We start from the raw sequence: 25,440 nt of genomic DNA on the forward strand, positions 1-25,440 counted from the left end.
GACGAAAAGTTGTATTTTTCCAAGAAATTCACTCGGCCGTGGCACAATAGACTGGAATAATAAAAATAATGAAATAATTGATCAAAGTCAATCATTAGAACTACGCGTAAAGAAACTAAACGCTATGTCAGCTCCACATAAGCGTTGCTTCCTACATACACTGGCGGAAAAAATCGTAGCACCAAAAATTCATTAAATTTTGGGAATACATTGCGTAAGGCTGGCGGTAGTAGCGCCACAATGACAATCCAAAGAGGTTTGCTTTAAATTTCGCTGTAACAATCGTGAGCGTTAGTTACCTTTGAAATTGAACGCGGTAAGCTGGTGTTAATTAGAATGCCTTGAAGGCTACGAAGACGCCATTAGCAACACTCGCGGAGGTCGAATGGGGTCGTGTAATAGGGCTATGAGAAGGTGACTGTTCGTTCTGCGATACTATAGAAGGACTTGGCAGGTAACATGATTAACATTACAAGATCATAGGTTAATGTAAGTGCGAGATAAGCCATTGCAAATGTGACTGCTAGAACGTTGAAAGCAAGCATGCAAACGTGAATGCATTGTTTTGTACAGGTGCCGGATGTCAGTTTGTGGGATGGAGTTGCATGCCTGTTGTACCTGGTCGGTCAATACTGGGGCGGGTAATGTTGATTGTGGATGACGCTGGAGTTGTCGTACGAAGATGTCCCATATGTGCTCGATGGGAGACAGGTCGGTGATCGGGAAGACCAAAGCAACATGTCGACAATCTGTTGACCATGTTAGGTTACAACAGAAGTGTTATTCTATTGGAAAACACCCTTTGGAATGATGTTCATCAAAGGCACGCAACAGGCCAAATCACCAGACTTTGCAGATGTGGGTCCAGTCTGTCTAGCACCCAGACAGAATCAAATGATAATTAAATGAAGACCCTAAGCTGTCGACAGGCGTTGATATACATCAACGGGGACAGTTGAAAATGCGTGCCCCGACCGGGACTCGAACCCGGGATCTCCTCCTTACATGGCAGACGCTCTATCCATCTGAGCCACCGAGGGCACAGAGGATAGTGCGACTGCAGGGATTTATCCCTTGCACGCTCTCCGTGAGACCTACATTCCCAACTTAATGTCCACACAATACATTCGTAGTGCCCCTGCCCATTACACTCATTACCCGCAGCAGACAATCTTACCGAGTCCCGTAAGAGTTCGGGCAATGCGTGCGCATCCAGCACAGAAGAAGAAGTTCAATGGCCGGTTAGCCTTAACTATATGAAGATGTTCTTTCGGACATGTCCGACAGACAGTAATATCGCAAATTGAGTCCACCTTGATGCAAAACACCCTGTTATTCGTTTATTTCTTTATCATCCCAAGCTAGTTTCGGCGACAATTATCACCATCATCAGAGTTTTTTTTTTAATCATATTTATTGTATGTTCGCGAACAGCAAGATGGCGTAATATTCTGGATCCAGAAACAAAGTGCAAAAGTTTTGTTCTCCTGTGCAAAAAACAGCTACACACAATCCAACGAACATGACATAATGTTGGCTAAGTAAAAAGACGGCAACAGAAAAAAAGAGCACAGAAATCGTGTCACAAACAGCGCCAATGATTGCTTAAAACATGCTGTAGCATACAATAAATAAGATTAAAAATTTGTCGCCGAAACTAGTTTGGTATAATAAAGAAATAAACGAATAACAAAGTGTTTGCAGGTGTGATTACTCTGCTAGCAGGTTGTAGTCCACCAGAGTGAGTGATCCGTCGTCAGTGTGCATAGGCTCGACCTCTGTAGGAACGAGCAGCGGAACAATCCGAAACCTCAGAAAGTATTTTATCTTCCTGATTATTTCTCTTATCCTTCTGAGACTTTGATTTCTGTGAAGATTTCCTCATTTTATCTTCCGGGAGCGAAGCAGACCATATTTTTCTTCGGCCTGTAGCCTGTGGTTGCTGGTCCTCGTCTTGAGAGGGGGCACCTTGACAGGCGTCCACGTCCGTGGTGACGCCAGAGGATGACTAGGCATCTCTGTCAGTGTTTAGCATCAAGGTGGACTCAATTTGTGATATTACTGTATTTCTATGCAAACACGGACCAAATGGAAGAGTACCAAGATAATATTATTGTCCGAAAGAACAGATACCATCTTCATACACGCAGACAGAATGGTTGCAAGCCCTCCCAGTCTCCTTCTAACGAACGCATGTCCATGGCTGGCACCGAGGCAGAACCACCTGTCATCAGAAAACACGACAGGCCTCCACCCCGCCATCCAATGACCTCCCGCTTGACACCACTGGAGTCGCTCATGACGGTGGTTTGTGACCAGTGGAATGCACGCTACAGAGCTGTCTGGGTCGCAGCTGTCCTTGAAGTATCCGATTTGTAACAGTTCGTTGTGTCACTGTAGTGGCAGCTGCTGCTCAGACTGCTGCTGCAGATGCAGTACGATGCGCCAGAGCCATACGCCGAACACGATGATCTTCTCCCTCGGTAGTGCTACGTGACCATCCGGAGCCCGGTCTCCTTGCGACCGTACATTCTCGTGACCACCGCTGCCAGCAATCTGTGCATTGGCTACATGTCTGCCAAGTCCTTCTGCAGTTTCGCAGGAGGAACAGTCACCTTCTCATAGCCCTATTACACGACCCCATTCGACTTCCGCGAGGTGTTGATAATGGCGTCTTTGTCGCCTTCAAGGCGTTCTCATTAACACCAGCTTACCACGTTCAGTTTCAAAGGTAACTAACGCTCACGACCGTTACAGCGATATTTAAAGCAAGCCTGATTTGTATTGTCATAGTGGCGCTACTAGCGGCGGTCTTACGCAATTTGAACAGACGTCATCTTGCAGCAGAAACACGCTTACCAACTTTCGTTTATGTCGCACTCCTTCTTGGTATTGTGATGTTTTTTCTGTCAATATACACTACTGGCCATTAAAATTGCTACACTACGAAGATGACGTGCTACAGACGCGAAATTTAACCGACGGGAAGAAGATGCTGTGATATGCAAACGATTAGCTTTTCAGAGCATTCACACAAGGTTGGCGCCGGTGGCGACACCTACAACGTACTGACATGAGGAAAGTTTCCAACCGATTTCTCATACACAAACAGCACTTGACCGGCGTTGCCTGGTGAAACGTTGTTGTGATGCCTCGTGTAAGGAGGAGAAATGTCTACCATCACGTTTCCGACTTTGATAAAGTAGCCCATCGCGACTGCGGTTTATCGTATCGCGACATTGCTGCTCGCGTTGGTCGAGATCCAAAGACTGTTAGCAGAATTTGGAATCGGTGGGTTCAGGAGGGTAATACGGAACGCCGTGCTGGATCCCAACGGCCTCGTATCACAAGCAGTCGAGATGACAGGCATCTTATCCGCCTGGCTGTAACGGATCGTGCAGCCACGTGTCGACCCCTGAGTCAACAGATGGGGACGTTTGCAAGACAACAACGATCTGCACGAACAGTTCGACGACGTTTGCAACAGCATGGACTATTTGCTCGGAGACCATGGCAGCGGTTATCCTTGACGCTGCATCACAGACAGGAGCGCGTGTGATGGTGTAGTCAACGACGAACCTGCGTGCACGAATGGCAAAACGTCATTTTTTCGGATGAATCCGGGTTCTGTTTACAGTATCATGATGGTCGCATCCGTGTTTGGCGACATCGCGGTGAACGCACATTGGAAGCTTGTATTCGTCATCGCCATACTGGCGTATCACCCAGCGTGATGGTATGGGGTGCCATTGGTTACACGTCTCGCTCACCTCTTGTTCGCATTGACGGCACTTTGAACAGTGGATGTTATATTTCAGATTTGTTACGACCCGTGGCTCTACCCTTCTTTCGATCCCTGCGAAACCCTACATTTCAGCAGGATAATGCACGACCGCATGTTGCAGGTCCTGTACGGGTCTTTCTGGATACAGAAAATATTCGACTGATGCCCAGGCCAGCACATTCTCCAGATGTCTCACCAATCGAAAATGTCTTGTCAATGGTGGCCGAGACACTGGCTCGTCACAATACGCCAGTCACTACTCTTGATGAACTGTGGTATCGTATTGAAGCTGCGTGGGCAGCTGTACCTGTACACGCCACCCAAGCTCTGTTTGACTCAATGCCCAGGCGTATCAAGGCCGTTATTACGGCGAGAGGTGGTTGTTCTTGGTACTGATTTCTCAGGATCTATGGCCCCAATTTGCGTGAAAATGCAATCACATGTCAGTTCTAGTATAATATATCTGTCCAATGAATACCCGCTTATCATCTGCATTTCTTCTTGGTGTAGCAATTTTGATGGCCAGTAGTGTATTTTGGTAACAAATATCAAGAACCACTGGAGCCTAGATAACAAGAATAATTTATTTTTGCACTAAACTAAGGATTTTTCAGCCCTTAAGGATTTTGTTGACGTTCATGTGGATGTTCAAGGTGAAGATCAACAAAAGCAACACGAAGATAATGGAATGTAGTTGAATTAAATCGGGTGATGCTGAGGGATGTGGTTAGGAAATACGTAAACGTAAACTCCGTCCACAGGCCCTGGTGGACCCATCGGTACCGACCGGCCGCCGTGTCATCCTCAGCCCACGGGCGTTACTGGATGCGGATACGGAGGGGCATATGGTCAGAACACCGCTCTCCTGGCCGTAGGTCAGTTTCCGAGACCGGAGCCGCTACTTCTCAATCAAGTAGCTTCTCAGTTTGCCTCACAAGGGCTGAATGCACCCCGCTTGCCAACAGCGCTCGGCAGACCGGATGGTCACCCATTCAAGTGCTGGCCCAGCCCGACGCGCTTAACTTCGGCGGTCTGACGAGAACCGGTGTTACCACTGCTGCAAGGAGATTCGAAAATGAGACACTTAAAGTAGTAGATGAGTTTTGCTATTTGGGGGGCAAAATAACTGATAATTGTCGAAGTAGAGAGGATATAAAATGTAGACTGGCAATGGCAAGGAAAGCGTTTCTGAGGAAGAGATATTTGTTAACATCGAGTATAGATTTAAGTGTCAGGAAGTCGTTTCTGAAAGTATTTGTATGGAGTGTAGCCATGTATGGAAGTGAAACATGGACGACAAATAGTTTGGACAAGAAGAGAATAGAAGCTTTCGAAATGTGGTACTACAGAAGAATGCTGAAGATTAGATGGGTAGATCACATAACTAACGAGGAGGTATTGAATAGAATTGGGGAGAAGAGAAATTTGTGGCACAACTTGACTAGAAGAAGGGATCGGTTGGCAGGACACATTCTGAGACATCAATGGATCGCCAATCTAGCCCTTGAGGGAAGCGTGCGGGGTGAAAATTACAGAGGGAGACCAAAAGATAAAAATACAAAGGAGATTCGATAGTTTGTAGTTTGCAATAGTTACTCTGAGATGAAGAGGTTTGCACAGGACAGAGTAGCATGGAGAGCTGAATCAAACTAGCCTTTTAACTGAGAACCACAACAATGACACAAGTTTCTTCCAAAGCACTTCAGCCTGACATTAGCGTTTATTACTATTTGTTGCATGTGATCATTCCAATCGAGCTCGTTTCAGGCGATTATTCGTGAGGTATTTACCGACTGTACTGTTTCAGTCCTTTGTGTCTGTAAACAGCGTGATCGACCAACAGTGTGATTCATCGCTGACTGTGTTTGGTGGGATCAAAAAGGTGTGGTGTATCGCGAGCTTCTAAAACCCGGTGAAACTGTGAATGCTAATCGCTACAGACAACAAATGATCAATTTGAACTATGCATTGATCGAAAAAAAAAACAGGATGGGCCAGAAGACCTGGTAAAGTGATTTTTTTACACGACAATGCACCTGCTGAATACAATGGGATGTCACTCATAAGTAATCAATGCTTACCTGTCACGATACTACTTTAGACGCAGTTGTTTGTGTTGTGGTGATAAGGGTAGCCTACGTATGGGACGGTAATTACGTAGTCCCTAGGAGCCACAGTCTGGAGCCGAGCGACCGCTCCGGTCGCAGGTTCAAATCCTGCCTCAGGCATGGATGTGTGTGATGTCCTTAGGTTAGTTAGGTTTAATTAGTTCTAAGTTCTAGCCGACTGATGACCTCAGAAGTTAAGTCGCTTAGTGCTCAGAGCCATTTGAACCATTTGAACCGTACTCCCTGTGCTACTAGTCATGTCTTTGAAGCAAAATTTGACAAATGATTTTTCAGTTTTCCATCTGTCTTTCATTCAATTCATGTGGCACCCATTTTCCACACTTTTGGATCTTTCCCATAGCTTTCAAACGGTCCGAAATTGTTTGTTGTGCAACATTTATCATTGCTGCCATTTGCTTCTGACTCAAAGTATCATCTCCATCCAATATTGCTTGCAATTCGGCGTCTTCGAACTTCTTTGGTGGTCTTCCACGTTCTTCATTTCTTACATCAAAATCATTATTTCTGAACAGTTGAAACCATCTTTTGCATGTTGCTTCTGATAGAGCATGATCACCATATGCCTCGTCCGCCCCGGTAGCTGAGTGGTCAGCGTGACAGACTGTCAATCCTAAGGGCCCGGGTTCGATTCCCGGCTGGGTCGGAAACTTTCTCCGCTCAGGGACTGGGTGTTGTGTTGTCCTAATCATCATCATTTCATCCCCATCGACGCGCAGGTCGCCGAAGTGGCGTCAAATCGAAAGACTTGCACCAGGCGAACGGTCTACCCGACGGGAGGCCCTAGCCACACGACATTTCCATTTACCATATGCCTCGACAAGCTTTCGATGCGACTCTGCAGCACTTTTTTTCAAATGAAAACAAAAAATTAATGCTTTCCGCAAATATTAACTTTCTGGTACAAAATTCGACGTTGTTAACACGATGAAAGCATATGATGTTATTTGTTCCATGACTTGATGTATACTAAATATCTTTGACGGATGTCATAGCAACCAAACAAAAAAAAATTAAGGCTCGTTCACAACAAATGTTCCCAATCGACACGTTTGTATCTTAACGCTCATTTCATACCGGTACACCTGGTACATATTTGTATATTTTGTCTCCTTAAGAATGATGAGTTGAGTTCTATCAGCGAGGAAGTCATGAATCTAATAAATAAAAATCTGATACTATGTCTTATACCCATTTGCAAGCGAAACATCCCCTTTAGACAAAATCTTAGTCTGTACTTGGCTCAATAAGACGTTATTGACGTCCACAAAGGGTCCGATTACAACTCCTTCACGAAGCCTTGTTCTCTCGCCTTATTGCAACAGAATAGCCGTTTTTTTTTTCTTATTGCAAGTACTGATTAGGAAGTATATTAATTAACTGCCCATAGCTGCATCGTATTACAATTTAATTGCAAGTGCCTCGTCCCTTCATGTCTGACCTGATTCTTACTAAAACAGCTAATTGGCTGGGAGCTTGTAATGAAAATTGCTGTCCATTATCTGAGTATCGGATGTCGTTTGGCACGTCAGAGATTGCGAGGACGCAGAGGCAACTCAGACCGGTCTCTCCCGGTAAACATGTCCGGACAGGTTCTGAGCTGGCGCACCACGGCGACCTTCACCCCAAGCTACCATCTAGAGCAGCACAGCCGTATCACACACACACACACACACACACACACACACACACAGATGTTGCGCTCATCCGCTTCATAGGTCACACTGTGGACACTCATTATTTACAAGTTACTTCAGCGAAATTATCACCTGGAAAGCTTTCTTTATATTCGCACTGACCAACTAGGATCAAGTAAAATCTCTCATCTCTTTTTATTGTTACCTATTTTTTCAGTATCTCTTCATATTCTCTCGATGTCGTCTTATCCTTTCTTCCTTCCATATTATTTCTTCCTTAATTTATTCTGTCTTTAAGCCTTTCAAACTTATTATTTTATTCTAAAAATAATTTCTTTCTATAATTCCGATTGTTTTCTATTATTTATTTCGAGTTCTTTTCTTATTTCCGCAATCCACGACACTGTTGACTTTTTTCATAGATATACAGGACTACAGGATGACCCGAAAGTCCGTAAACATTTGAAACTTCAATATTTCACGGAATAATGTAGGTAGAGAGGTAAAAACTGACACACATGATTGGAATGACATAGGGCTCTACCGAAACCAAAAAAAGTGCAGAGAATGACCAACATATGGGGCCTCATATAATTACCGTAATAATTGGTTTTTAGCAAAGAAAATATTATGTATAACAAATGCTCAACACGATGACCGCCTTTCATCAACAATACCTCTAGTCGAGGTGAAACTTCTTAATAAAATAATTACCGACTCACTTACACTGAAATAACTGAGAAGATGAAACTTCTTAATAAATTTTTTACTTATATTGCTGAGTGAAATTGACTATACTGTCTCTTTACTATTCTAATCATTTCAGCACTGACTCACAATATCCTAGCGCAACTAATCTGCCTGCTCAAAAATGATAACCTGACTTCAAATACTTAATACAAAAGAATGGCCCTGAATTAGTAGAAATACTAACAATAACCTATACATTTCATAAGTCACTTACCTCAAAAATCTACATTACCCGAAATACAGCAATGCCGCAAGCACCAATACTGCCAGCTAAATAAAAGATTCTAACTACTGAAGGCTCTCACTACTGATAGGCATGTGCTTAGCAAAGGAAAGATTTTGTTGCAATGCAAACAATGTATTTTTACCTTAATGACGTGACATCCAGTTCAAAAAAATATATAATCGTCCGTGACATCTAGTTCCAAAAATTATATGATCATGAGTAATATTCAGTCTCCAGGTCCTACACGTCAAGATCGTCCGCTCGCGCTAATACTGCAAACCTCCAACACTGCTAATTATTAACATCTAACCTCCATCACTGCTGACTACTCACACCCAACTTCCATCACTGCTGGCTGTTCACCTCCAACTGCAAGTCCGACCAGCCACAGAGTCTCTTACAGAGAGCTCACAGCGCTGTCAGAGTTATTAATGCAGAGCGCTACATAGCGCTGCCAACGTACAAACACATGAACAGACCACTTACAGAAGGCCAGTGTTGTGAACAGCACTTACAGCATCTCAGTAGGTATAGTGAGAAACTGCCGTCGGATGTCGTCTTTTAGCAACTGCAATAAGATCACGGTAGACTTGCAGCCCTACAACCAATAACCAGACGGACTGAGGTCTGCGGACCTGGGAGTCCAAACATGAGGGGAAGTGGCGGCTCAGCACCCGATCATCACCCAAACTATGGGCACAAGAGATCTTTAACGCGTGTAGCAATATAGGGTGGAGCGCCATGCTGCATAAAAGCCAAACTTTTCAGCAGATGTTTATCAGCCACGCTAGGGATAATGCGACTCTAGCACCTCTCGGCGAACCTCGCACCCATCATGCTGACAGTCTGAGAAGCAGCACCCCGCATTTCCTCGAAGGAAAAGGGTCAAATCATGACTGATGTGGTAAATCCACACCGTAACTTTCTCGTCATGCAGTGGGGTTTCCACGACAGATCTAGCATTTTCAGTAGCCAAATTTTGCAGTTGTGAGTGGTTTCTTTCAGTTTATTGGCTTTCTGGAAGTGCCTACTCAGCTAGCTCAGCAGTTTAATGCCAATTACGACGATGCGAACGTAAGGACCACACAACACCCAGTCCCTGAGCGGAGAAAATCTCCGACTCGGTGGCGAATCGAATCCGGGCCCCTTCGATTGGTGATCCGCCAGCTAACAAGGTGCACCGGTTTTGGATGTTGACGACACCTTTGGAGTGTGAAATGGCTTCGTCGCTCCACAAGACGTTAGACAACCAATTGCCATCTTCTCTCATTTTTTGAAGTGCCCACACCGCAAATGCTTTCCGTATCACGAAATCGATGGCTAACACTTTATGATGCCGCTGGATTTTGTACGGATAGCATTGGAGGATACTGACGTCTTGCTGTCCTGCGCCATCTGTTGGCAGGTTTTTGCACTCGTTTCTGGTTTCAGTAAAAACCCAGGTCATTTCACGCACCTGTGTCAAGTTAACCTCTCCACCTTCATTATTCCGTGAATTAGTGCATTTTCCAATGTTAACGGAGATTTGCGTCACCCCGCATTTGTTTTGTTAGCCTGTTCCCATTCATTAGCTAGATGTGTCCCCGTACCTCCGATATTTTCTCTACGTTTTGGTAGGTCTTGTAACACCCCATTCTCCTTCCAGATACGTAGACCATATTCAGAGTGTGCTACAGCAACACGATTTGTAGTATACATCACTCGAATTTTAATGATTCATCCGTTGATAGAAAACAGAAGCTCTGTGGTAGAAGTAGACATGATTTTCATTATTACTTTTTCGTCACACAGCTCCATATCATGTACCATCAAATTGTTTCATAGTAAATCAACCTACCTAAGAATATTTATACCGGATACACTACAAAGAATGATTCAAACATTAAACGGAGAGCATGACGGACCAAGATGACAGTCAGCGATACAGCTCCAACAGAAGTACACTGGCGAGCAACAATAGTTTCCTCCCGTATATTGCGGCACTGTTGACACAGCCTGTTACATCCAAATGGTTCAAATGGCTCTAAGCACTATGGGACTTAACATCTGAGGTCATCAGTCCCCTAGAACTTAGAACTACGTAAACCTAACTAACCTAAGGACAGCACATACATCCATGCCCGAGGCAGGATTCGAACCTGCGACCGTAGCAGCAGCGAGTTACATCCAACATTGTTGGTGTAAATGAATGTGCTCTCTTGTGCTATGATAAGATCGTGTGGATTAAGCTATATATCTTACAATGTCCCCATTACTTCCCATTTTTCAACCATCTGTTGTTTGTGTTACACCCGTTATTTTCCTAATAATACTTCTTTCAAGTATCTCTATTCTGACCACTTATAGTCCACTGTTAAAAATTTACATGCATATAAATGCTGCGGTCTTACTACTTGGTATACTGTTTCAATTTTGTATTTCTGCAGGTGTATTTCTTGTTGTACATATTTCTAGTAAACCATAAACTTTTTCAGTTTCACTAATGCTCCCATTTACCGAAAACCTTTCTGATCCCTCCTGTTGCATGTTTTCTCCATGATACTCAAATTTACGAACTTTTTCTGTTTGGTCAGAAACAGTCTAAAATGCTTGTTAGGATGTTACAAGGTAGATTGTGCTCATAAATAATTGTTAAGGAAACACTTCGATACGTCCCGCTGTTCCCTAGTTCATTAGCATTGAAGTTGGCTGATCAGGCCGTTGCAGCCGGCCGAATACAGTTTATTAGTGTCAGCTGTTCTCAGTTATAGGACTGATCGAGCCGACAGCCAAGGCGGGGTGAGGGCTGTACTTGACAACAGCGCATATGCCATCGACAAATTCCCCTCCCACAGGTTCAGCACATAGAGGCAACGGGTACTGAAACGATAAATGACAATCAAGCGACCTGTCTCATGGCTGCGTACAACCCTCCTAGACAATACATTCCAGCTGCAGAACTGGACCATCTCCTAGACCAAAATCACAGAGTCATTATAGGAGGGAACCTAAACGACAAGCACAGGGTTATGCCGAGTCACAAATACTCCTACAACACTTAGACACTCACCCATAAGCCACCAGAAAGGCCAACACACTTCCATCGCGACTCCAGATGTCTACGGGACAGACTAGACATCTACTTACACAAAAATCTCACCGAGGTATCAAAGCCTTAAACTCCGACCACGACCCCGTCATTATGTGACTTGCGAATGAGCACATTTACGCTGAGGCGAAGAAGACAGTAACGTATAACTCCAACTGGGACGGATATGAACAACTGGTATTCCAGACTTCGCCCCCGAGATGCCGCATAAATGAGACATAGACGCCGATATCGAGGATTTTACTCGTGTAATGACGAATTGCAGCGAAGCAGCTACAATAAAAATTACGCTCCAATACGGGCGCGACGACTTACCTCCCGACCTCGTACAACTGCACTCTTGTGGGATGTTTCTCTCAACTGAATTTTTATCAAATCGTAATCCCAAGAACTGAACTGTGCAACTTCTTTCACCTCTTTACCACGTCTCGAAGCAGGACTATGCCCCAGCCGATTTGCCAGCCTATTTAATAGACATATAGTTCTGATACCAACCACACGTATACTTAAGCGTACTTTCTCTCCGACAGATATTCAAAAATCCTAAGTGAAAAGAAATTTTATATGATGAGTGCAGAGGTTCGGAGTGTGGCCACTACTGTGGCGGGGTACACTAAATGCTGAGTTGATGCCTGGTAGTCGATCGTCGCATCGTCATGGAAACATAATTGTTAAAATAAACAGTCGTTTCTGCCGCGTTAATGCTGTTACCCTTCTGCAACCCCCCGCCCTCCCATTGGGCAGCCGGCCACTGTGGCCGAGCGGTTCTAGGCGCTTCAGTCCGGAACCACGCGGCTGCTATGGTCGGAGGTTCGAACCCTGCCTCGGGCATGGATGTGTGTGATGTCCTTAGGTGAGTTAGGTTTAAGTAGTTCTAAGTCTAGGGGACTGATGACCTCAGATGTTAAGTCCCATAGTGCTTAGAGCTATTTTTTGAACCCATTCGCCATAGCATGTGGTAAACATCTCGAAGCGTCGGAGACAGTACTTGTCATATCAACAGGTACACCTTGATGTAACTTCGACTGGCTGACACAAAGTGAGTCTCTTGCATTAGGCGTGCATGGGGTTTCACTCAGCTATACCCAATAAGAATATACTGAAAGAGTCTGGGTTGTTAAAATTCATGGTGAAACCGTCAGCTGTCATTTATTTTGCAGTATTCACTAATAGTTACGGTCAGTGACCATGATCCAGCTTAACTGGCGTAAACGGCAGGAAACGTATACCGTTATTTGCATACTGACCAGTGTGTTACTAGCTGTCAATGTGGACTTCCTTCTTGACGAAAATTATCGTGCACAGTTGCTATTGTGAAAATTTTTTTACGTACTACAGTGGGCTTAAAAGAACAAATTACCTTTGTTGAAAATAATGGCATAACTTTCCTGCCGTTTATGCCAGCTAAGCTTGATAATGCCCATCGACCGAAATTAGTAGCGAATTGTGCAAAATAAATGACAGCTGAAGATTTCACCACGTATTTTAACAATTATTTGTCTGCTAAATATCCCCACCTGCAAACATACATAAAGAGACCGGTACTGATTTGTGCTGTGTTCACATTTTCCGGCCAATAACTTTGATGTATGATGTAGGCACATTATGAAAGTATGTGTAACAACTTAAATGTTGCTTACTACTGTGCTATGCGTATGGATCTTGCATTAGATTAGATTAGATTCCGTTTTCGTTCCACAGACTCAAAAATGAGATGATTCTCGTGGGTGTTTAACAGGCCATACTGTATAACACAAAAAGCATAGAGCATTTGAATATAATACTTCTCTGATCATTTGTCAGGAGATTGTCAAGATATGTGAACACATTACAGTAAACTGGAACTGCTAATATTCACAGAATTCACACACTGTCAGAATTAAACATAGTTAAGCACTTTTAATAAATTTGTCGTACATAAAATACCTAATGTTTGCTGTTATGACCAAGTGCTGTCAAAACTGAAATCCAACAGACATTTTTACCTAAGCTAGACTAGCAGTCCCCGTTAAGACATTATTCTATACAGAGTACAAGGAGATGCCTGCCAAAATGTCTTTGAAACTCTGTGTAAACTGCGATTTATCTGCAACCAAGTTTTTAACGGCTGCTGACAATTTATTGACAATGTGTGTTCCTGAATATTTGTGATTTTTAGGTCTTTCTGTAGATTGTTCTTATTCTTAGTATTGATGCTATGTATTGAGCTATTGGCTGGAAAAAGAGACATGTTATTTGCAACAAATTTTATTAAGGAATAAATGTACTGAGAAGCAGTGGATAGAATACCCTGTTCTTTGAACATATTTCTACTTGATGTTGTTGAACTAACACCACAAATGAGTCTTATTACACGCTTTTACACTCTAAACATTTTTGCGCTGTTTGACGAGTTACCCTAGAATATGATCTCATATGACATATTAGAATGAAAGTAAGTAAACTGTGCAATTTTTGTTTATATTTATAGCTACTACGTCTGAAGTCATTCGCACTGCAAACACAGCTGTGAGACCGTGGAGCAACAGGACACACCATCAGTGAATTCCCTGATCATCTTGCTGAAATTCGAAGCTCTTGTTGTTACTGTTTGCTTGTTTTAGAATCAAATATTGTTTCTCAAGAGCTCAACTTTTCACAGAACATGAGGTTTTCCATTTTATTTGTACCCGTAACTGTTCGATGGGTTTCAGTTTTACTTGTTTGAAAATGCCATCTGTCATTTTCATTTGTTTTCTTGTTAGCTCTAGAAGTGTCCATTCTGTTGCACCTGCACGCTTGAATGTGCACGTTTTAGACCTTGGATTTCCTAGGTTCCCCAGCTGTTTACTCACTCTATGACTTAACAGCAGTTCACCTGCAAAGTAGTCGGAAGTAGTGTGTTTCTTTGTTAAATAATAGTTGTTTCTTTATAAATTCGCCAAAATAATAGTGGACACACTATGCTATCGTTTATTATCATATTATGCAACCTTGGTATACATTGAGGGGATGACATATTAGGGATGGCGTTCAAATTGCCGTTTTTGCAGTTTCTTGCAGTTCTGTACCCTTCTCCACGACATGTTAGGAAATCTTTCGAATACTTCCGGAATTGTTGAAAAGCATTATCAATTTCCCGGTTCAACAATCGTGTTAATGGGAATGATTCCCATGACGCTTTTTTGGTGCTCCAGACACAAAGAAAAGCCTTCAGATCAGGGAATCTGCCTCCACATATGGCTTCCACTGTAGCAGCAGAAAATGTCAGTGACCAATCATGAATGTGGAACTTTATTCTATACTTTTAAAAAGCAGTGCTTCTACCAACGTATCCAACAATTTTTCTAAACTGTTACCATTCTCCTGGCTAGGTGCACGTCAGCAAACATTGAAGCCAACTGCGAATGGTAACAACCAGTTTAAGCTATTAATAACGATATATGCTGTATATATTACTCCGGGATCGAGAACGTGAGAACGGGAAAACCTTCACGTTTAAACCAGTCAGTTAATTAGCTCCACGTTCTATAGGTCCTTCGCACGATTTTCATCGCGTGTAGAACAAGTCGGGCTACGTGCAGATCATCTGTTTGTGTTTATGGCCATGTACTGGCCATATACACATCACGAAGTACCGAACAGACTTCAATATATTAGCAAAAATCAGCCTGAAAGTCTGAACATTACTCACGCAGTAAGAGAAAAGTAGTTAAATGAACCTGCAAAAGTGATCTTTTTTTATCTTATGTATGTTACTAATGTCAATACATAATTTAGCTACTACAATAAACATATTTGCCTTTTACATTACACAACCTGTTAGTTTTTAATTCCAAATTCATCTTCAGGACAAAAGAGTCGATTAGAAATACTTCGTTTCAGATTTAAAATTTGCGTAACTGAATATCAGTAATTTATGAAAAATGATGGAAGACTGCTAACATGAGTACAGCCTGCAACCTTTCCTGAGCCAGCTGCAAAGTTAGTTAAAAATAGTGGTCATTATTTACTCTACCAGTGTAGCCGTGGACATGTCTAGCCCGTTCAGCATTACAGGATAAAGTAAGGCATTTTTGCAATAGAGTTAATTTTGCAGTTTTTGTCATAAACTCGCTAAGACGAACTCATCCAGTGCAGTGGTCCGACTTTTGACGACAGACAGCATGACAATGTCTTCACGAGTCAACAGTTGCGCTCTCCACAGTCACTGGAACGCACGGACAAAACAAGTTACTGTGGTGTGGCATATCTCATGGTGGAAGCAATGTGATTTGTTCCCTCGTATCTGTGAATCCATTTTAGGGCTACAAGAGGCAAGAACTATTCATTTTAGGTATTATGAGATCTACGGAAATAATTTATTTATTTTGTGAAATATGTAAAGAGAGGGAACTGAAAAAGTCAGCGCTTGATGTTAACAATAATCGCAATCCATCATAGGTCACTCAGCTGGACGACTGTTGCCGTTGCTCTTACATCAGCTCTATGCGTTTTTTCAAGACGTTTGTTGCAAATACACTACTGACCATTAAAATTGCTACACCAAGAAGAAATGCAGATGATAAACGGGTATTCACTGGACAAATATATTATACTAGAACTGACATGTGATTACATATTCACGCAATTTGGGTTTATAGATCCTGAGAAATCAGTACCCACAACAACCACCTCTGGCCGTAATGACGACCTTGATACGCCTGCGCATTGAGTCAAACAGAGCTTGGATGGCGTGCACAGGTACAGCTTACCCATGCAGCTTCAACTCGATACCACAGTTCATCAAGAGTAGTAACTGACGTACTGTCACGAGCCAGTTGCTTGGCCACCATTGACCGGACGTTTTCAATTGGTGAGAGATCTGGAGAATGTGCTTGCCAGGGCAGCAGCCGAACATTTTCTGTATCCAGAAAGGCCCGTACAGGACCTGCAACATGCGGTCGTGCATTATCCTGCTGATGTGTAGGGTTTCGCAGGGATCGGATGAAGGGTAGAGCCACGGGTCGTAACACATCTGAAATGTAACGTCCACTGTTCAAGGTGCCGTCAATGCGAACAAGAGGTGACCGAGACGTGTAACCAATGGCCCCCCTTACCATCACGCCGGTTGATACGCCAGTATGGCGATGACGACCACACGATTCCCATGTGCTTTCACCGCGATGTCGCCAAACACGGATGCGACCATCATGATGCTGTAAACAGAACCTGGATTCATCCGAAAAAATGACGTTTTGCCATTCGTCCGTCGTTGAGTATACCATCGTAGGCGCTCCAGTCTGTGATGCAGCGTCAAGGGTAACCGCAGCGATGGTCTCCGAGCTGATAGTCTATGCTGCTGCAGACGTCGTCGAACTGTTCGTGCAGATGGTTGTTGTCTTGCAAACGTCCCCATCTGTTGACTCAGGGATCGAGATGCGGCTGCACGATCCGTTACAGCTATGCGGATAAGATGCCTGTCATCTCGACTGCTAGTGATACGAGGCCGTTGGGATCCAGCACGGCGTTCCGCATTACCCTCCTGAACCCACCGATTCCATATTCTGCTAATAGTCATTGGATCTCGACCAACGCGAGCAGGAATGTCACGATACGATAAACCGCAGTCGCAATAGGCTACAATCCGACCTTTATCAAAGTCGGAAACGTGATGGTACGCATTTCTCCTCCTTACACGAGGCATCACAACAACGTTTCACCAGGCAACGCCGGTCAACTGCTGTCTGTGTATGAGAAATCGGTTGGAAACTTTCCTCATGTCAGCACGTTGTAGGTGTCGCCACCGGCGCCAACCTTGTGTGAATGCTCTGAAAAGCTAATCATTTGCAAATCACAGCATCTTCTTCCTGTCGGTTAAATTTCGCGTCTGTAGCACGTCATCATCGTGGTGTAGCAATTTTAATGGCCAGTAGTGCATTACTCGAGCAAGTACTTCACATGCTTAACTATAAACATATTTACAAAATTGTTAAGGCTTTCGTGGCCATTTGTTGACAAACTGCCTATTGGCTTCTGTCTCGGGTTCTTCGGCCGACGTTCATCTAATTAGATGAACGTCGGCCGAAGAACCCGAGACAGAAGCCAATAGGCAGTTTGTCATAAACATATTTGCAAAATTACCTAACCTATTGTTCCTAACTTAGATTCCTTCAAGCGGAATTTTTTATTTAACATACACCTATCTGAAATGTATTTTTCCTTTTTTTGATAATATGTTTTATTTCAAAGGTTTCCGTATTTGGTTCGACATGCGTCCTAAGATGAGGGTCGCGTGTGAAAATTAAAACTTACAGATACCAATAAAGCGAAAAGTAAAAGAGTGTACGGAAATTACGAAACTTTGGACCTCTCGGCTGCATCCTTTGAGTGGAACATAAAAGTATAAATGTATACGAAAAGCAGAAGTGATCATATGGCAGTGATGGCCGGGAATCCCCACCTGAGGATGTTCGGCCGCAAAGCTGCAAGTCTTTTCAGTTGACACGACACTGGGCTACTCGCGTGTCGACAATGAAGAAATTATGATGAGGACAACACAACCCAGTTCACAAGCGGAGAATAGGACTCGGGCGCGCGGCGTGGCCGTCAGACCTGCTGAACACTCAGGCGGGGACGGACGTAACTATACATAAAGCATCAAAGCTATATGGTGTCCTCCACAACGCTATTAAAACGTTTTTGCTGGACAATGAAGACACTCAACTTGCACAAACGCAAAAACTGAGCAGACTATTTGCATTATTATCTGAAACATAGCAACGAGTTGTCAGCTACATTGTTGAGATACTGGAGTTGGATTTTGGACAAACCGTGATACACGTCAGAGAACTTCAGCCAAAGGAAGAGAGCGTATGTTTAATCTCGTGAAACAGGTGATAGTAAGTGGCGGTGGTCAGAATTCAACGAACGTTATGGTTTGAGTTGAAGGGTTCAAGAAAATTCTCAACATTTGTTGATGTTTCCTGATATACCTAAGGAGTCGACACCGCAGCAAAACAGGAGGAAAAACGATTCACTGGCCAAATGTCTGAAAGTAGATTAAAGCAACCAAGATTTCAATGCATTAACATCTAATTCCATAGGTGGAAACAATGTCCCGAAAGTTGTAGGCAATCATCCAAACAACAACCAGTCTGCTTCAAGACTTATTAATCTGATGAGAAGAAAAAACCGGTGCAAGATGGACACAATGCTCTTTTTGCTTAACACCCTATCATTCCAGCTGGTGAATGAAATTTTGTACTACAAAGTTACCTTACCTCTACTGCAGAACTACAATTTATATATCGGCACATTACCTTTTTTGTATAGTTCAGGTCTGTCTAAAATTGTGAACAGTGCCAACAAAAGGAAGAGTGTAATATTTTGTAAAATGTGGCTCACATACGTATTAATTTAATAGAATTAACTACAATATTATTTTTAAATTTTGCTCTAATAAAACAGTAGGTGTTATTGAAATAATTGCCAAATTATCTTATTTTACCCTATATGTATTATGGAGCTGTGGCTGGAAAGCCTAACTCCTTGAAGAAGCGCCTGCTAGACGCCTGTGGATGAACGATACCTAACTCTAATTGGTCTGGTTTGCACGATAAAGCCTTTCTTTCTAACCGGTGAATTGGCGCAGGATTCTGTAAACCATTAATGAGTAAAATATTTGAAGATTTAACATGTTCATTTAAGAGACTAGGATGCGCAGAGCTGATGTTGAAAAACTTAGCTTTATAGGAAGTTCTGTGATACACTCTTTTAGCACACAGCTCTTTAGCCACAGCCTAGGGGATGTTTCCAGAATGAGATTTGCACTTTGCAGAGGAGTGTGCGCTGATATGAAACTTCTTGACAGATGAAAACTGAGTGCTGGACCGAGACTCGAAACATCCCCTACACTGTGGCTAAGCCATGTCTCCCCATTATCCTTTCTTCCCGGAGTGCTAGATCTGCAAGGTTCGCAGAAGAGCGGCAAAGTCCCGAGTTCGAGTATCGGTCAGTTTTAATCTGTCAGGAAGTTTCCAGTTTCAATATAGTTTGGAAAGTTTATTTAGAAGTAGAAACCTACCTTAGCCGCTGCCTGCTTGCTGTTAGCCGGTGCGCTTTCGAGAAATTTGCAACAACTTTGTCACACTACGTGATCTACATCTACATCTACATTTATACTCCGCAAGCCACCCAACGGTGTGTGGCGGAGGGCACTTTACGTGCCACTGTCATTACCTCCCTTTCCTGTTCCAGTCGCGTATGGTTCGCGGGAAGAACGACTGTCTGAAAGCCTCCGTGCGCGCTCTAATCTCTCTAATTTTACATTCGTGATCTCCTCGGGAGGTATAAGTAGGGGGAAGCAATATATTCGATACCTCATCCAGAAACGCACCCTCTCGAATCCTGGCGAGCAAGCTACACCGCGATGCAGAGCGCCTCTCTTGCAGAGTCTGCCACTTGAATTTATTAAACATCTCCGTAACGCTATCACGGTTACCAAATAACCCTGTGACGAAACGCGCCGCTCTTCTTTGGATCTTCTCTATCTCCTCCGTCAAACCGATCTGGTACGGATCCCACACTGATGAGCAATACTCAAGTATAGGTCGAACGAGTGTTTTGTAAGCCACCTCCTTTGTTGATGGACTACACTTTCTAAGCACTCTCCCAATGAATCTCAACCTGGTACCCGCCTTACCAACAATTAATTTTATATGATCATTCCACTTCAAATCGTTCCGCACGCATACTCCCAGATATTTTACAGAAGTAACTGCTACCAGTGTTTGTTCCGCTATCATATAATCATACAATAAAGGATCCTTCTTTCTATGTATTCGCAATACATTACATTTGTCCATGTTAAGGGTCAGTTGCCACTCCCTGCACCAAGTGCCTATCCGCTGCAGATCTTCCTGCATTTCGCTACAATTTTCTAATGCTGCAACTTCTCTGTATACTACAGTATCATCCGCGAAAAGCCGAATGGAACTTCCGACACTATCTACTTGGTCATTTATATATATTGTGAAAAGCAATGGTCCCATAACACTCCCCTGTGGCACGCCAGAGGTTACTTTAACGTCTGTAGACGTCTCTCCATTGATAACAACATGCTGTATTCTGTTTGCTAAAAACTCTTCAATCCAGCCACACAGCTGGTCTGATATTCCGTAGGCTCTTACTTTGTTTATCAGACGACAGTGCGGAACTGTATCGAACGCCTTCCGGAAGTCAAGAAAAATAGCATCTACCTGGGAGCCTGTATCTAATATTTTCTGGGTCTCATGAACAAATAAAGCGAGTTGGGTCTCACTCGATCGCTGTCAAAAGTATCCGGACACCTGGCTGAAAATGACTTACAAGTTCGTGCGCCCTCCATCGGTAACGCTGGACTTCAGTATGGTGTGGCCACCCTTAGCCTTGATGACAGCTTCCACTCTCGCAGGCATACGTTTAATCAGGTGCTGGAAGGTTTCTTGGGGAATGACAGCGCATTCTTCTTGGAGTGCTGCACTGAGGAGACCATAAAGGTCGGTCGGTGAGGCCTGGCCCGAAGTCGGCTTTCCAAACCATCCCAAAGGTGTTCTATAGGATCCAGGTAAGGACTCTGTGTAGGCCAGTGCATTACAGTGATGTTATTGTCGTGTAACCACTCCGCGACAGGCCGTGCATTGTGAACAGGTGCTCCATCGTGTTGAAAGATGCAATCGCCATCCCCGACATATGGGTATTTGCCATACCCACACCATGCCATCGGATCGCCACATTATGTACCGTGATTCGTCACTCCACACAACGCTTTTCCACTGTTCAATCGTCCAATGTTTAAGCTCCTTACACCGAGCGAGGCATTGTTTGGCATATACCGGCGTGATGTGGGGCTTATGAACAGCCGCTCGACCATAAATCCAAGTTTTCTCACCTTCCGCCTAATTGTCATAGTACTTGCAGTGGATCCTGATGCAGTTTGGAAATCCTGTGTGATGGTCAGGATAGATTTCTGCCTATTACACTTTACGATCCTCTTCAACCGTCGGCGGTCTCTGTCAGTCAACACACGACGTCGGCCTGTACGCTTTTGTGCTGTACGTGTCCCTTCACGTTTCCACTTCACTGTCACATAGTAAATAGTGAACCTAGGGATGTTTAAGAGTGTGGAAATCTCGCGTACCGACCCATGACACAAGTGTCACCCGAACTCCTGACCACGTTCGAAGTCCGCAAGTTCCGCGGAGCGCCCCATTCTGCTCTCTCAGGATGTCTAATGACTACTGAGGTCGCTGATGTTGAGTACCTGGCAGTAGGTGGCAGCACAATGCACCTAATATGAAAAACGTATGTTTTTGTGGGTGTCCGGATACTTTTGATCACATAGTGTAGGTGGAAATTTTAATTAGGGCCAGATAATAGTTTAACCTCAGTTGTGCATTTAGCATTAAGACAAGCTGTATTCAGACCAACTGAAATATGTCAATAGAAAATCAACCAGGCCAAAACATAAATAAATCAAGGTAATAAACTGATGGAAAATATTTATGAGCTAAGAAATATGTAAATAACAATTATAGTGTATAAAAAAATGTTAAAAAATGTTTTGTAAAATTTATTTAAGTTCTTTGCATATCAATGGTGACAGTGAAGCATCTTTGTTGGCGGGAGAGCCCGAGCATTGATGCATAGGGAGAAGCGCGCAGTATTGTCGGTAGAAACTCTTGAGTCAACCTTTGTGCAGTGAAGTTATGTGCGGAGACAGAGCGGTGTGCCTGTTCGACACCAGCTATATATTACTTGAAGAATACTGCAATTATGTAATTGGTAATTATTCATGAATTATTAAAAAACGTCATGAAGACATCAAAGGTATTTAAGCGCTAACTGCATATTGTAAGTTCTTTGTTACACTTTTAATCTGTTTTATGTAAACGATCCCCCAGCTAATGTTTTATAAATTGAATCATTATAAAGAGTTAAAAATTTATATTAAATCATTTTCAGAATAGATCATTTTTCGTATTATTTTTCATTGAACCCAGTAACCACAAGATTTAACTTTTGTTGAGTTTTCTCAGATTTTTTTTTTAATAATGACATTGAATTTTGCACCAGTAACTTCAGTCAAAAAAGTAAATGAATAATAAGTACAATTTTAGCTCACATTTTTGCAGTCCTAGTAAATGAATGCCAACCCAAATAATTATCAAGAATAGATCAGAATGAGTATATTCTGACATGCAGTCAGATGACGTTATCCAGAGGCGACCCAGTAAATAAAAGACAAGGAAATTATATATGTATGTTTACAGGTTCAGTGCACAGACAACCAGTACTAAGGATAACGGCGCAAGCTTGTGGGTTCACGTCGAAATAATCTTATTTTGATCAGCCACATTAATATCGGCACAAAGCGTACAAAATTGTGTACGCTAAAGACTATCAGATCAGACACGTTGTCAAAAGCAAGTCCACACAGGAAAGCTGAAAGGCACAAAAAGTTCAATTCTCCTTCTTTTTTCATTCGATGGAAAGTAAGTTAAGTTATTTTATTGTAGACGGGAAGAGTGTCGTCTAAACGCATTAAGTTCAATCATTATTTCTTTTATTTATTCGACGGGAGGGTTTCACAATTATAGTTCAATTCAAATTATGGATCAAAATGGTTCAAATGGCTCTCAGCACTATGGGACTTAACATCTTAGGTCATCAGTCCCCTAGAACTTAGAACTACTTAAACCTAACTAACCTAAGGACATCACACACATCCATGCCCGAGACAGGATTCGAACCTGCGACCGTAGCAGTCCCGCGGTTCCGGACTGCAGCGCCTAGAACCGCACGGCCACCGCGGCCGGCCAATTCAATTTATCTTCTGTTTAGTCAAACGTTAGCAGATGAGTTTAAGTTGGATTACAGTATATGGGTGCATAGGTTTGGCAATACGTAGACTTTTATTGAGTGGGAGGTAAATGTGGAAACTTCGTCATTGTGTTATTCACACACACTTGGACATTTTTTGACGCAAGATGCAGTACCTGCCCAATGTTGTCCGGGAAATCGACAGATTTCCAAGATTCTGTGATGTTGTAGCGAGGGTTCAGTGTTGACAACCATACTGATCTTGTCGTTGTCCATGGTCGCCTTACCATCAGGCAATACGTCGAACAGATCCTGTTGGACGACGTGGTGGCTGCTCATACGGTGGTGACCCTGAACTGCTTCAAATGCCAGGGTCTGTGTGGGGGACCATCAGCAGGAATGTCTCGCGAAACCCGAACATTGAAGTAATGGAATGGCCGGCGATGAGTCCAGACCTAAACCCATCGCGCATACGAGGGACTTGTTTGACAGACGTGTTTGTGGTCGTCCTATTCCACCACAGGCTCTCCAACAACTCTCATGGTCTCTCGCTAAAGAATAGCCTCGATAGGTGAGTGGTCAGCGCGGCGGAATGCCATGCAAAGGGGCCCGGGTTCAATTCCCGGCTGGGTTGGAGACTTTCTCCGCTCAGGGACTGGGTGTTGTGTTGTCTTCATCATCATCACATCATCCTCACTGACGCTCAAGTCGCCGAAGGGGCGTCAACTAGAAAGACTTGCACCAGGCGACAGCTCTACCCGACGGGAGGCCCTAGCCTCAGGACATTTCACTTCACTAAAGGATGGGAACGGATGCCACAGGGTGACCTCCGTAGACTTATACGGAACATAGCACATAGGCGTCAGGCAGTCACAGCTGAGTTGAAGCTCTCGAAGACCAATGAAAAGCACCCAGAATAACTGGATGACTGTTCCCACTATGTTTTCAACACCTGTCGGACATTTCAGTTCTTTTCATGCAAACGATCGGGGACACAATAATGTTCTATGGCGTATTTAATTTGTGAAACATAAATGTGTAATCTTGTAACATACCCAGTCCTTAGTTACTGCTCAACGGAGTATGGTAGACACCCAGAGTCATGTTCCCGTAATTCTTTTGAGCAGTGTATATTAACCGCATACCAGCGGACATGTGTTGTGTGTGTGCCGCGCTTGCTGGTATGAGACCAGGCGCCGGCGGGAAGCGTCTCAAGGTCGCCAGAGCGGCAGGCCCGTCTGCTCGCGTCAGGACCACATGTCTGCTTCACGTGCTCCACTGATTACCACAGTCTGCAGATTATCAAATAAAGTACTCCCAATAGCACATTCCGGGTTGGAAATTGATCATCTGTCACTCAGAAAGTAAATGGGCTGCTCAAGGCGTCTAATTTCCGTTTCGTTTGCTACATCTGCCGCTTGTCAGCTACATTTATGCTGTCGAAACCGTGTTACAGATAATTTTTGTGATTTTTCGTATAAGGTCCGAGTAGAAATTTTCGAAAAAAGTACGTTTGTCTCATTTCGTTTGTACGAAAGCGTGCTGAGAATTTTCTATGCGAAAAAAAAATGAAAAAAAGATTATCAGCAATCTACATGTTTATTCTTCATGTCTACAGAGTCACTCTGCCGATGAACTCATTTCTCCCAGCGAGAGATCATTCAAAAATGGTTCAAATGGCTATGAGCACTATGGGACTTAATTTCTGAGGTCATCAGTCCCCTAGAACTTAGAACTACTTAAACCTAACTAACCTAAGGACATCACACACATCCATGCCCGAGGCAGGATTCGAACCTGCGACCGTAGCGGTCGCGCGGTTCCAGACTGTAGCGCCTAGAACCGCTCGTCCACCCTGGCCGGCCAGTTTGTTGACACCGTCACTGTAAAATGTCTGGCTTTGTTGGCGGAGCCACAACCTCACCTCTGCTTGCATCTCTTTATTACTGTCAAAGTGAAGTCCTCGAAGGTGTTCTTTGAGTTTTACAAACAGATGAAAATCGCGAGGG

The 25,440-nt window shown here is 43.5% G+C and overlaps 1 non-coding gene across 1 annotated transcript; it reads right to left on the reverse strand.

Moving 5' to 3' along the window:
- Positions 1 to 966: 966 nt before the first annotated feature.
- Positions 967 to 1,041, reverse strand: Trnat-ugu. Its single transcript has one exon. It is a non-coding gene; the product is annotated as a tRNA-Thr (tRNA).
- Between the last annotated feature and the right edge of the window lie 24,399 nt (positions 1,042 to 25,440).

This window comes from Schistocerca piceifrons, chromosome 6 (assembly GCF_021461385.2).
Source record: "Schistocerca piceifrons isolate TAMUIC-IGC-003096 chromosome 6, iqSchPice1.1, whole genome shotgun sequence".
Classification (NCBI taxonomy): Eukaryota; Metazoa; Arthropoda; class Insecta; order Orthoptera; family Acrididae; genus Schistocerca; species Schistocerca piceifrons.